Genomic DNA, 13599 nt, shown 5'->3' with positions numbered 1-13599 from the left:
AGTGTTAGAAAATCCTCCTATGTGTGTTCATCCGCAAGATGCTTGAATATGTGAGAGAAGTTTATGAACATATTTCTTATATATTCTTCTGGGTTGAATGATCCAGCATACTGTGTGTATGCTTTTTTTTTATATGCACTGCCATTATTTTGAGAACCATCCACTCACCCAGTCTGCCGCCTGCCAGTTTGGCCAGTAACAAAGCAATCTTAGTTATATATCATCTGGCTTCAAGCTGCAGAACTGATCTTTATGGATCAAGATGGTGCCCAAAACTCATTCTTTTAAAAAAGGAAAAAGGGAGCAGAGAAGCCATGTAGCAGCCAGTGAGAGGAGGGGACGGAGATGCCTTTATGTTAATGGTTTCTACAGATTCCAATCCTCTGTCTGTCTTTTTCCAGTCGCTCAGCCACACTACGCTGATTAAATCAAGAAGCCGAGGTTGAGGTGGATTTAAGGGGCAAGCTGCGGCAATCTGCATACTGTATATCGTGATCTATCTATCTAGCCAAGGGCTTGAAAATAATGTGAAAATGTAACTTGGTTTGGACATAGAGTTCACTTTCTCATAACAAGTCTCTAGGGTGTGATCTCTATCAGAATAATGATTTTAACTTTTCTTTCATATTTTAGATGCATATTTAACAGCTCTAGTGAAGAATCTAACATCTAGATTTAGATTAACCCTACATCTAAGGTTCATCTAATTTATATTAACCCTAAAACATGGGGAACTTGCACTGTATAATCAACAGTCAATAGGCTATTGACTAGAAAAGGCTCAATTCCCATGCCGAAAAGCATCACGTGTCTGGTGAGCAGAGATTACAAAACCACAAGATGAGAAAGGGCTCATCAATTTAGCCTACTGACTGGAATATCTGCCCACATTACCCACATTAACCACATACATTATGGTACATTCTGTACGTGCACATGCCTGGCAACAGAGCACATGGAGACTCTGGGAATCAATCAGTTACTGAGCTATCAAAATATCTTGTGCATGCAAACCCAACAATGGGACATTACAATGGTATGACTGCGAGCTACAACTCATCAAATAAATCAAAACCCCCCGGAGTACTTCAAATAAAATGTGTACTCTTGGCCACAAATGTCCTTTTGTATTGATGCAGGGGGTTAATGGAAAACAAATGTATTGATGGTTGACGTTTTTTCCTGGTGAGGGAGTCACAAAGCTGCTGCCGGGGCAACCATGCTGTTTTGTTGCCACACTATGCCCCTGGGGGGAAATTAGACATTCGTGGATCCCACTGGAAATGTCCTCCGGAATTTAATGACTTGCTCTATTTAGCATCACAAACAGGACAAAATCTCCATTAATACATTGCAAACATGCTAAACCTTCCCATTTGAACATTGGATTCTCTTTGAATTAACCACTATGAATGACATCTCTCACATATAGTCATGTCATTTGCTCATTTTCAGTTTTGGAGAATAACTGTTTTTCCTTTCCAATCAACAACATATCCATCCATAGCGCTCAACGCAATAACAGTTGCCAATAGCAATTCATTTCAATGTATTTTTCTTTAGTCATGTCGATCAAAGGCAAAGTCAATATGCCATTCAAAGAAGAAAAAGAAGAAGAAGAAGAAGATTCAACTTATTGTCATTTCGTAGTACAGGTACTATGTAACGAAACGGTTTCTCTGCATTTGACCCATCCTAGTGTTAGGAGCAGTGGGCTAGCATTATGTACGGCGCCTGGGGAGTGTTGCTTTCTATCTTGTCTTGCTATAGCACAGGGCTTCTCAAACTCCGGACCGAACTGTAAATCAATCCGGACCGAACCCGGTGTCTCATTATAACAAAAAAAATTATACTAAATAAAAAAGAAAATCTGATTCTGATGTAAATTAATGTATATGTTCTTGTGTCTGACGCGTTGTGAGAATGATCGTGCATATATATTTACTTGTGTGCTCGAGCGTGACACGCATTGCAGACCGCAAGTTTACCTTGACTTTCAAATGCTTCTAATGCCTTTTTTGCAGAGGTTCAAGGCATTGGCTACAGACAAACAGTGCCATTTCTCCCACTAGTTCAAGTCACCATACTGTATTGAATATGTGTGTGTGTATACAGGGGCGGCGTTTGCCGACAGGCAAGGCAGGCAAGTGCGTGGACCAGAAGGGGGCCCCCAAAGAAGGTAGATTAAGAAGGTCCACAGCAACGACAACATGAAACACCCTTTCATTTACTGCAACGACATATCGGCGCCCCATGCATAGCGCGCAGTAAGAAACTGCTTCTATATTCAGTTTCATTTCTCCGCTCCGGGGGGGATCAATGCCAGTAAATGACTTTACTGGCATTGATCCGGACCAGTGACCTTGTATGAAGTTCACAAGTGGACCTTTAATAAAAAAGTTTGAGCACCCCTGATGTATAGTAAAGAAACACTCAGCCATGCATGAAATAACATAGCAAAATAATACAGGTAATGTTTGACCCATGTTGTGCCTTAGAAGTGTAGTGATAAAAACATGATTTTTATTCAAAAAGTAAGAAAGGGAAAAATTAAAATTAGAATTGGTTTTGATCCAGGAATACCTGGAATCCTGAATGGTTAAAGTAATTTATTGCAAATATATTTACAATTAAAACTAATTTGGGTCACTTTAGACACATGTTGGTTGTATGTTGTGTAACAAAGGGTTAACATGATAGCTGTGATGTTCACTCTTTTGACTAGTGGACAGTGAGGACAGTGTGTCCCTCATCAGTCTCTCCAGGCAGCACTCAGCTATTCTTCCATCTTGCAGATGAAAAGACTTTGATATGTGTGTAATAACTAACTTGTGTCTAACATAATATTGAATGTGGTTTAGTAAAGTATTTAAAAATACCCCACATTGTACATGTACAGGACAATCAGACCTTGTTCAACAAAGATCATCAGACAATTGTTTTGTCTTTGAGGTACAGCCGCAGCAGAGAGTCTGAGTTTGAAGAAAACACTAGCATTTTATTTAGTGTTGTTTAATCAATCAATATTTACTGGTCTTGAATTTCCTCACTGGATTACAAAATGCTCAAACCTTATTGTACGGGGACATTATGCAGTTTTAATCACCTGAAGATGAAAATATAGATTCAGCGAAATGTACCATTTTAAGGAAATAAACTGTTGGCGGTATTGACCGAAACTCCGCAGCTGTAGCTAGGCGCTGCTAATGAAAACTCAAGTGCTCAATTTGTTGGTTTTTCTTTTTTTATTAAGAATTGACCAAGCATATCTTCCTCTTCGAAATCCCAGTTGTACTTCGCTAACACGCAGTGCCTGGGAGGATCAGAAACAAGTCTCACAAATTTGGCTCGAGGTAAAATTAACAAAAGCTAACTGTTGTATGTTCCCCCCTTCTAAACTTATTATGAAATAATCAATGCCCTTGGGATGCTCTCAATAGTGTGTGTGTGTGTGTGTGTGTGTGTGTGTGTGTGTGTGTGTGTGTGTGTGTGTGTGTGTGTGTGTGTGTGTGTGTGTGTGTGTGTGTGTGTGTGTGTGTGTGTGTGTGTGTGTGTGTGTGTGTGTGTGTGTGTGTGTGTGTCAAAGGTCCATCATACAAGATTTAGGGTATCTATTGGCAGCTGCTGATAATAACATCCATCATTATGGTTTACTAATAGTTGTCACTTCACTTCCTCCTCCAGCACCTGGACACAGCAGGAACCTACGCCAGGATCCTGTTTGTGGACTTCAGCTCTGCCTTCAACACAACCCTCTGGCTGGAGGCTGTGCTCCATCAGGACCAACATCTCTCTCCATCAGGACCAGAACCTCTCTCTATCAGGACCAGAACCTCACTCCATCAGGACCAGAACCTCTCTCCATCAGGACCAGGACCTCTCTCCATCAGGACCGGGACCTCTCTCCATCAGGACCAGGACCTCTCTCCATCAGGACCAAAACCTCTCGCCACCTCAACAAGGCCCACCCCCCCTACTGACACTTTACCTCAGCCACAACGCAGACTCTATGCATTACATAATGGAGATCACAGGATGGTAAATAATGCAATGTTTAAATATTGCTTACTGCACATATGTTATATTCTATAATGTATTGCATTCTATTTCGATGTAAATTACTGCTTTATTTTATTTCTATCTTTTTATTACAGTGTTCTTAATATAGTTCGCTATCTGTGTACTTTTTTAGATTTTTTATTTGTATGTACGACACCTAGTCAAATTTCTCCTACGTGTGAACCTGCCTATGGCAATAAACCCGTTTCTGATTCTGACCCGTTTGTCCTCTAGGTTGCACTGCCACGTCTACAGTAGCGCAGAATGGACAGAGGAAACATGATTGGGCCTCAAGTTTTTTGCAGCCAATATAAATTCTCCTACAAACTTGGGATAGGAGGGTGAGTGAACAAGTTATCCATTGGTTGGAACCTACATCCCCATTGTTAGACGTACTAAATCCTGCACACTGCTCCTTCAAATTGACAATGTGAACATATGTCGCCATTTTGTAATTTCTGTTATTTTCAGTTGAGAATGTTTCAAAGTAATCTTAAAAAATGCAACTTACTTTTGTTTTTACTGTTTATGATGTTTAAATATGAAATGCTGTATTAGTTGTACTATAATTCTACAAATATTGTTATATTTTAAGTTTTCAGAGTAATTGTTTCCTACAGAACATTTTGTGATGTCTTTTTATTGAACCAGTTTGATTGGAAAATGTTAGAAAAAAGCTGCAAAATAACAGTATTCTCCCCAAAAAGTATTTTTATGGTTTTTGTTTGGCAGCCGCTGCTGCCAGTCATTTGACAATTTTTTACGGGTTTTTTGCCCGTAGAAGTTTTTTTGCTGTACTTTTATCAAAGGTTATTGACTGTAAAAAGAGAGGATACATCTATAAAATTACAGTGTTTGCACGTTAAAGTATTAGTGCTGTACTTTTATTAAAGGTTATTGACTGTAAAAAGAGCAGATCAATCTGTAAAATTACAGTGTTTTCCTGTAACGTTTTTAAGGATAATTCCTGTAAATTAATGGCTTATTCACTTTATTTCAGTTAAAGTATTTTACTTTAATTTAAGGTTTTTTGTTTGGCAGCCGCTGCTGCCAGTACTTTGACCGTTTTTTTACCAGTTTTTTTTTTACAGTGTAGATGTCCCTGACTCACTGTAACAATCCGACATGTGGGCAGCAAATCAAGGGTCTTGGACTGAGTTTTGCACTATGAGTCGTTTGGATCTTTAAATAGCAGAAGCTGTCTCTCTGTCCATCCAAGATATTGTTTCATTTTGCCAATTGTCATTATCCTTCCAGGTCTGATGGCATGACTCTAGACTTTATTTCTATCTGCAGTGTGATCTCTGGATATGCCAGTCTAAGGGCAAGTCATAAAGACCGCAACACATGGGTTTCACCACCTGAGCACCTGTCAATCTTTGGAATGTGTGAAGGCCATGAATCTATTTATACGCACCCGTTTTTAAATGCCAGCACATATCAAACCTGTGTAATTAGAACGAGTATTTCCAAGAAACAAGAAGAGCAATGGGCCTGATGCAGAAGGCAATATATGAAAATCTATATTTATATATTTGTTAAGAAACAAATGGGTGACATTTGAGGGAAAATGCAACTATATCATATAATCAAAATGATTATTATAATTTTAGGAGTACAGTGATTATTTTATTCAAAAAATAAATAATATTGTAAATATACAATAAAAACCCAGAGTAGCTCACATACTGCTCTGGGAGGGTTTGGGATTTCCCCTAACAGCAGTATGAAGCACAGGAAGTATCACATTTTCTTTTTAATGATTTGACAATATCTCAATTCCACTCTTGCTGAAGTTTTTTGGTACATCGTTCCTATTCTTGGGAATTTGCCAGAGTATTTGCACACACAACACCTGCCCTTATACAGTGTTTAGGGGGTATTACCTAGGCTAATTATAAACAATCAACCACATGCCTCGAATATATGATCAAGAGGGATTCATTACTCACACCTGGGTAATAGCAGATGTGGGTGACTTTGAATGTTACTGTAGGTGTGGCTGACTTTCGTTAGACATTTTTGAGAATGTTGCCGCATTAGGTCCAGGGTTTTGTGTTGCGAGGTGTCTCTGTGGCAGTGAAAAACTCATTTGACAACATAGTTCTGAATGTTCATTGCTGACTGTGTGAGTTTTTTGCACTTAAGGAGCAGTTACCCCGTCGTTAACACGGGATTCATATGTTGCTCAACTGTCCTCACGTACGAAACACCGCTTCCCTGGTGGGGCTTTGTGAAAGTGCAACACAGCCCAGTCACGACTCCTGCATATCGCACATGGTTGGCATTTAACTGGTTTCACAGGTGGGATTGTATTCCCATAATTATTTGTTCAGTGCCCGTGACTAGCTAGTGTGAAAACCTAGACAAGAAAAGGTGGACCTTTTCCTGGTGAAATGATTTGGGGCTCAACAGGATACGTGGAACACCATGAGTCAAGCTACTGGGGGCATGTTAAAACACTCCTGCATGGTTTTGGAGGTAGTTATTCCTGGTTTTTGGGGCTGGGGGAATGACAGGTTTAGTGCGAGGGGGCAGAAAATGACAACCCTTCTGTGCTGTGCTCAGTGAGGTCTGAAGCACCAGCGGGGCCAGTGGTTAAGAGGGGGTGGGGGCCATGAGGGAGGTCAGAGCAAAGGGCGGGCAAGGGGCAGCTCAGTTATTCAGGGTAAAAGAGGATAGGTGGAGAGAAAAAAACACATATCTTTATAAAGTGGTCAGCATGTAGAGTGAAGCATGAGAGGTTGATCCTTTGCATGGAAAGTGTGAAATAAACACTTATGAATAACTGTACATGCATTTGGCAGAGATTAGCCAGTTAGTTATAATGAATGACAACATAATGATGCAAGATAATTAAACACTAATTAAGAAAAACTACACAGGAAGTGATTTTCGATCTATGCTGTCATCTAGTTACTTGACTAGAAATAAAAATACAGAAATAAAAGGCTTTTAATTCATAAGCAAATGTATGAATGCAAGACTTCTTTGTATTTTTGTTATTTGTTGGAATTGAATGTGCTGTTGTATAAATGCTCTATGCTCATTAAAAATAGTTGACATTTAACTCAAGATTGATCAATAAATTAATAAGTAAAAATGTTTTGGAGTTAAGTTAAACACGTAATGAGATGAAAGTAGACAGATTTGTTTTATAGACATGTATTATATCAGACAAAGTCAAGCTGCAGATAGAAAAAGGCTTTTTTTGTTTGTAAAAGGATTTCAAAAGTGTCATGGTTACTATTAAGAGTTAATTATGAAGAATGTTAACAAGGTATCTAGTTAATGCTAATGACCTCGACACGTTGTTCACATTTTCAGATTAAAATTGCAGCGGTGATGCTTTTAAAAACATGAATGTAATGACTCCCTATAATTAAATGATACCTTGCAGCGCTTTCACAGCCCTCAGCAGCTTGTTGTTCAGCGGCTCATTGTTTTTATGAGCTGGACTGAGAATAAACATAAACCCTGCTGTATCGTATAAACAGATCCCACAACGTTACAAAACACTACCTGCCCGGTGTGAAATGAAAGCTGATGTTAACAGGTGGCTTGTAACAGGAAAAAAACACCATTTCACCACACACCGGCACATTTTACCACAGATTTGTAGATCAAGTTGGATACAAAAATGTAAAAGAATATGAATTCTGGACTCCAAAACAACAGCTGGTGAGAGCAGGGATGTTGCTTCATGCTGAATGGGAAATGAGGCAACTGAAAATCACTTGATGCAGTTTCAATTTGTTTAGATGAAGCAAGAAGCAACACTTTATAATCAGATTCCCACATACTGCATATTACATGTGGGTAAGCTTTATAATTGGCCTTACTTAATAGTTTGCCTTACTAACGCAGTCTTGCATGAATTCTATTTTCATGTAGGTTATTGTTTCAGTGTTGACTCAATTGATAGTCATTTTGTTGAATTGTATTGCATAGATTTTCCCTTCTTAGTTAGCTGTACCATAAAACTGGAATATAGATAAAGGGCTGCAAGAATTGATATGGAGGTTTCAGGTTATGACTAAATCCAAATTGAAAGTCGTTTACCAAAAGTATGCAGTACACAAGTTCTGATTGTTAAGAGTTAGGTGGGAATATTATTTTAAATCTCATGGGCTGTTGAAAAGCCTGCTGTGTGAATAGCACTTCAGACAGCTGTATATAGCAGCAAAGTGCCGCTTTACAGTATAAAGTGACAAAGCCATTGAAACTTTGAACACAGCCGTGGTTGTTAAACATTTGTTGGAGCACTAAGAAGTCTGAACTTGATTATGATTCAGGGGTGTGTGTAATTGTCGTAATATTGCATATTCACTGATTAGTCCCCGGCTATGGTGACGATGTGCTAATCAGTGAAATCGCCGGGTTTGAAGAAAAAACCTGCCCTCTCTTTACCGTCCACTGGATATTACGGTCCATTGATACAGTTGAATCATCATTTTGAAAAGGACTCTGATTGGCCTGATAATAGAGAATAGGAAACGTAGGTAAAGATAATTTCAATAGTCACAAGGATCTTGGGGCCATTGGTATCTGCTGCATGTAAAACCTATTCTTCACACTTCATAAACAAGGCATATAAATCATCATATCGTAATATATGAGGTAAGTATCAGCATTACAAGGAATTTAAGCATCATATCAGACATCAGTGTGCACATCAAACTCTCACTACATTTTAGAATATGATTGGAAGTCATTTAAATTTGCCTTAAGATAAACGTGATGTCGAAAAGCAGCTGACTAGAAGCAGCTGTGTATAACCCCTCCCGCTGACCACACCCCCCAAGAAAGTCCCCAGGGACGCTTTATTTACCTTTACGCGTACTGCTACACACACACACACACTCACGCACACATACGTAGAACAACTCCCTGGACTAATATTGCACAGAGAGACGGTGTCCACATAGCTCAGCTGCTTGCACCTGCTCAGATGGTATTCGGTCAAAATAAGCCATTTGTAGACAGCTACAGCAAATACTGCTATTGCCATTGGCATGTGAGAGGCTGGAAATTATGAATAAAAACAACAACCTCTGGCTCTCCCACTTTGCTCCCTCCCATTGGACCTTAATGAGAGCCTCTTTTCAGGCGTCAACACGCACTTGAGCCATGAAGAAGAACCTGCCTCTCCTTCAGGTGGGCTCATTTTCCTACCAATATTTCTCTTGGCTGTTACCAACTCCACCTCGTAATTGGACCACTTATGTCAAGTGACCATCCTAATTGAGAAGAAACGTGTTGACACAAAGACTCTCGAGCTAAGGGAATATTTAGAAGGTAGCTAAGATTAAAGTGTGAGGTTTAAGAATGTGGCGTGATTGTTTAACCTTCCAGCGTGGCTGCCTCTTGCTCACTTTCTTCACCCTCATGATCTCTCTTTTCTAATCCCTCGCTCTTCTTCGTTAGTCAAATTAATCTGGCTGTCAGTGCTGGGTCGTTCCCCCTCTACGGTACCTCCCCCTCAAGACGTCAACTACCTTTCCTCAACAAAACCTGCTCACAGCATTCTCCCCTTTCTGAAAATCTTTTTCCACTGCCCCGTCCAAACCATGAGGGCCTTTCTTTGGACACACACACAGTACATTTTGCAGCTCATTCAATCTGGCTCAGTGTGATTCAGTTTTCTCCCACCTGGGAGAAATAGCATTCAATTTTGAAAATAGAGGTGACAGTAAAGTTGATGAAACTCTCAACGTACACAAGGGATTAGGCGTTGGGTTTCTGAGTTTGTCGGTTGTGACAATCTCTACTTCTACAACTCAGCACTCTTTGCTATTAATACTCTCTTGATGGACTAGCTGGAAGACAGCGATCTGCAGTGATCACATTTTCTCTACAGGCCTGTGAGAATTCAGGATGAATCAGATAAGGCCGTGCTATTTCCTTCCTGATGGTGTAAAATGCAATGGTAGGTATGATGGAGCTGTCCATTTTACTGGACAAACTGGAGATTGAGTATTCCAAAATGAAATTATATCAGGATGGTTCTGGTTGTTGGATGCACACCAGGGGCCTCATTTATAAAGGGATATACGCTCACAAAATGGCGTACGCCAGTTTCTACGCAATGTTTGCGATTTATAAAATACTAACTTGACGGGAAAATGTGCGGTCCTCCACGCAAACTCTAACCCATGCGTACGCACTAAGCACAAAAACGGCGACACCGTTGGCAGAAGGAAGAATGGAGAAAAATATGTGGAAATAATACCATAAATAAAATGTTACCTCTCATTTATCAGAATTCATTTTCAAACATTGATTAAAGCCAATCTTAAAATGATTTAACAATGTTGAGACTCCTCAGTGCACACAAACACATAACTTGGAGAAATAAATAAACACGGATATGTTATTTAAAACCACCTCGAATATGTTGTGTTAATGTAATGAAATGTTTTCTCATGAATTATGCGGTAAGCAGGAGGACAGAATTACGTCTAAACTGACGCCGTTTTGCATTTATATAGGTTGTAGATACGAGCATGGTTTGATATACTATCATGTTTAATCGTGTTTTATGCTGTTTGCCAAGACTTGATAAGTCGCTCGTAAAACACAGGAGGTATGGAAACTAAGAACACCATATGTGGTACATTGTACAGCAAATATAACACAACACATTAGTTGTATTTCCTTTAACTAGAGTTGCTGCGGGGAGGGGGGGGTTGAGATGCACAGGCTGCAGTGGAGACGCTGCGCACAGCTGATCGACAGCTGGAACACAAACCACCAAATACAAAAAAATAATTCAGATCCAGTCGTCATGACTCCACTCCGGAGGGATTCCCCGATCATTTCTTACAGTCTCATCAAGGGGGTGTCTCCTGTCCCCGGTACAAACACACTGCCTGAGGAAGGCTATGTGTATTTTTTTTGTCATTAACCTTTTTTTGGACCACTTATTTATTTATTTTGGTGACGATCCGACCTCCATGCTGCTACTCTGGTTCAAACTGCATCCACCAAACAATAGATTTATCTCGACCTCCCCAAAATAACCAAAATCTGACACGGTGTGAGATGTCTTTTTTAGCTGTTCTGTCGTCATTTCCTGCGATCTTCTTCATAAAGTCAGTCAGAATGAATGAATGGGCGTTTCTTTGACTATTTATAGGCAAATATGGGCGTTACGTGAAGTCCGCAAAAGCTGCACGCATTTCGAGTCGATTGTGATTTATAAAGGGAACCGGCGTAGGGAGTGCCGTACGCACTTTCCTCGCCGGTACGCAATGCTTGGTGAATCGGAAAATGTCGGAACATTTCTGTACCTATTTTTTGGATTTCTACTACGTAAGCAACCTTCCCACGTGAATCCTACGCACGGCGTTATAAATTAGGCCCCTGGTCACCCCTATTTGAAAAAAACTAAGAACAAGAGGGGTAGGAGGTGAAATATGAGAGATTGGAGAGATTGCGATGATGTTGGTGTATCGGCTGAAAAGAATATCAGATTCCCTGCTGAACTCGATACCATTTCCACTTCCACAACAAATTCAGCCTGTGTCGCATTTACACCAGTAAAGCCCCACAAAGAAAGGGACGTATATGCCAGTGTGTAGATTGCTAAAGGCGATTTTCAGTCTCAAATTAGCTTGATGTTGGAAAGAAAGGCCACAGCTGATTCCGGAGGAGGAGGAGGAGGAGGAGGAGGAGGAGGAGGAGGAGGAGGAGGAGGAGGAGGAGGAGGAGAGGAAAAAGCCTCTCCAGTGCGTAGGCCTTGATGTTGGAGGACGCATCTGCCACGCGAGGTCACGCCTGGTTGGCAGCAGGGATTTACAGGCCCTTCAAGAAGAACCCATCCCCACCCCCTACCTTCCCCCCTTCCCAGGCCCCTCTGGGAGCTGGCGGATGGTTCGGGTCCCAGTGTAAATATATTTTTTCTCTATCAAAGACACATTTTCCAACCACTGTCAAAGGGGAGGAGGGTCCTATGGAAGAGGGAGGGCTACGAGAAGAGAGGGAGGGAGTTTGGGGGTAAAACTTTTCCCCCTCTTCTTCCCCAACTTTTTTCTCCCCCCTCTCTGGCCTGCCGGGTTCTAGCAACATCTGGATTTGTTTATCACCTGGCCTGCCGGTTCTAGCAGAAAGGAAAAGGCTGAAAGGGGACTGAAGTGCCAAGCGGGGGTCCGCTATAGCAGGATTATACCATGATTTTGGGTTATTACAAATGTGGGTCCTTTGTTTCTATTTGTTATGATAACATATTATCATAACCAAGTAAATATGGAAACAACAACATCGCAAAGATGAAGTCTAATGAGGCAAATAAACAAGAAAACAACCAATAGGTTCAGTATTGTAATTCAAATGGTTAAAAGCTCATTTTGAACCATAATGTCAGTCCGTAGACTTTAACGGATGTTTACAACAGACTGTTTGGATGATACCATATTTTTTTTCTCTTTCAAATAACTCTTGAGAACTGTGGAGTTTGTTTAAAATGGATACGCGCTGTTGTTTACAGATCTCAGAAGTTAAAGTATTGTCACCAAAACACGTGCGTGTCCTTGAGGTCTTTCAAACACTCACATTTCCATCTTTGTAAAAACACATTCCAAGCTGTTTTTGTTTTTGTTACGGTTTTAAATGCCGTCTGTTTCCTCATCGACACGCTGCTTTTTGTGTTACAGCCTCGAACCATCGAATTGCAAAACACTTGCATTGTGTCCTCATCGGAGTTCATGATACAAACCAAACGTGTACCGATGTTATTATTACTGTTAGAAATTGGCATAAATACAAACACAGGAACCCATTCTTCAAATAAATTAAATAATTTGAATAAAGCTCAGGCACTTTAACCTAGGAATATTAAAAAAATAAAACTTTAATTAGTTTTAAAACTTTTGTTAAAATAGATGCAATGACCATACAAATGACTTGATTGATTTGAAAGTGAGCCCGGCGCGAGCCTTTTCCTGGAGCCTGGCATCAGAGAGTGACAGACGGAGAGAGAATCGAGGCAAAAGACAAGGTCCCTGGGACAATGAGGCCCATTGATACGGTGGAGACAGGACCGGGTGCCTCCAGCGCGCTGAGAACGGCTGACGGTGCACAGAGGCACAATGATTACAGTCTGCATTACAAATGGCTAAAACAGAGCCGTGGTCCTGCAGAGGCCACAGCATCAGGAGAGACCTTGTCCAGATAAGTCTTCAAAGCCCCACTACTCATTTTGTTCTCTTTTGTCCTGGATAATCTTTTAGATATGCCATTCATTCTTTTTTCCCTCATGCAAAGATTCAAGATACTTCTCAACTAGCTTTTTCTCTCCTTATGGGCATTTGCTATACAGACATAAAAGCTTAGACATCTATGTATAAACGTACCAAGTGCTTATAGGAGCTGTTGCAGTATGCTTTCATTACTGTAGCTCTTTAATGAAAAGCTCAAGTATACTTTTGTTCAACATTCTCAGTGCTTTCAAACTTTATATTAAAAAAAACTATAGTTATGTAACAATGGGGTAACATTGGGCAGGAGAAGACAAATCTGTCTACTGTTTTGACAAAGAAA

General features: G+C 40.3%; 1 protein-coding gene across 6 annotated transcripts in view; it reads right to left on the bottom strand.

Annotated features, from left to right (window-relative positions):
- pald1a (phosphatase domain containing paladin 1a) overlaps positions 1 to 13599 on the bottom strand; it is a 70207-nt gene that overhangs the window by 24761 nt on the left and 31847 nt on the right. The window lies entirely within an intron of this gene.

Source organism: Pseudochaenichthys georgianus, chromosome 19, assembly GCF_902827115.2.
Source record: "Pseudochaenichthys georgianus chromosome 19, fPseGeo1.2, whole genome shotgun sequence".
Lineage (NCBI taxonomy): Eukaryota > Metazoa > Chordata > Actinopteri > Perciformes > Channichthyidae > Pseudochaenichthys > Pseudochaenichthys georgianus.
This window is presented reverse-complemented; position numbering and strand designations above follow the sequence as displayed.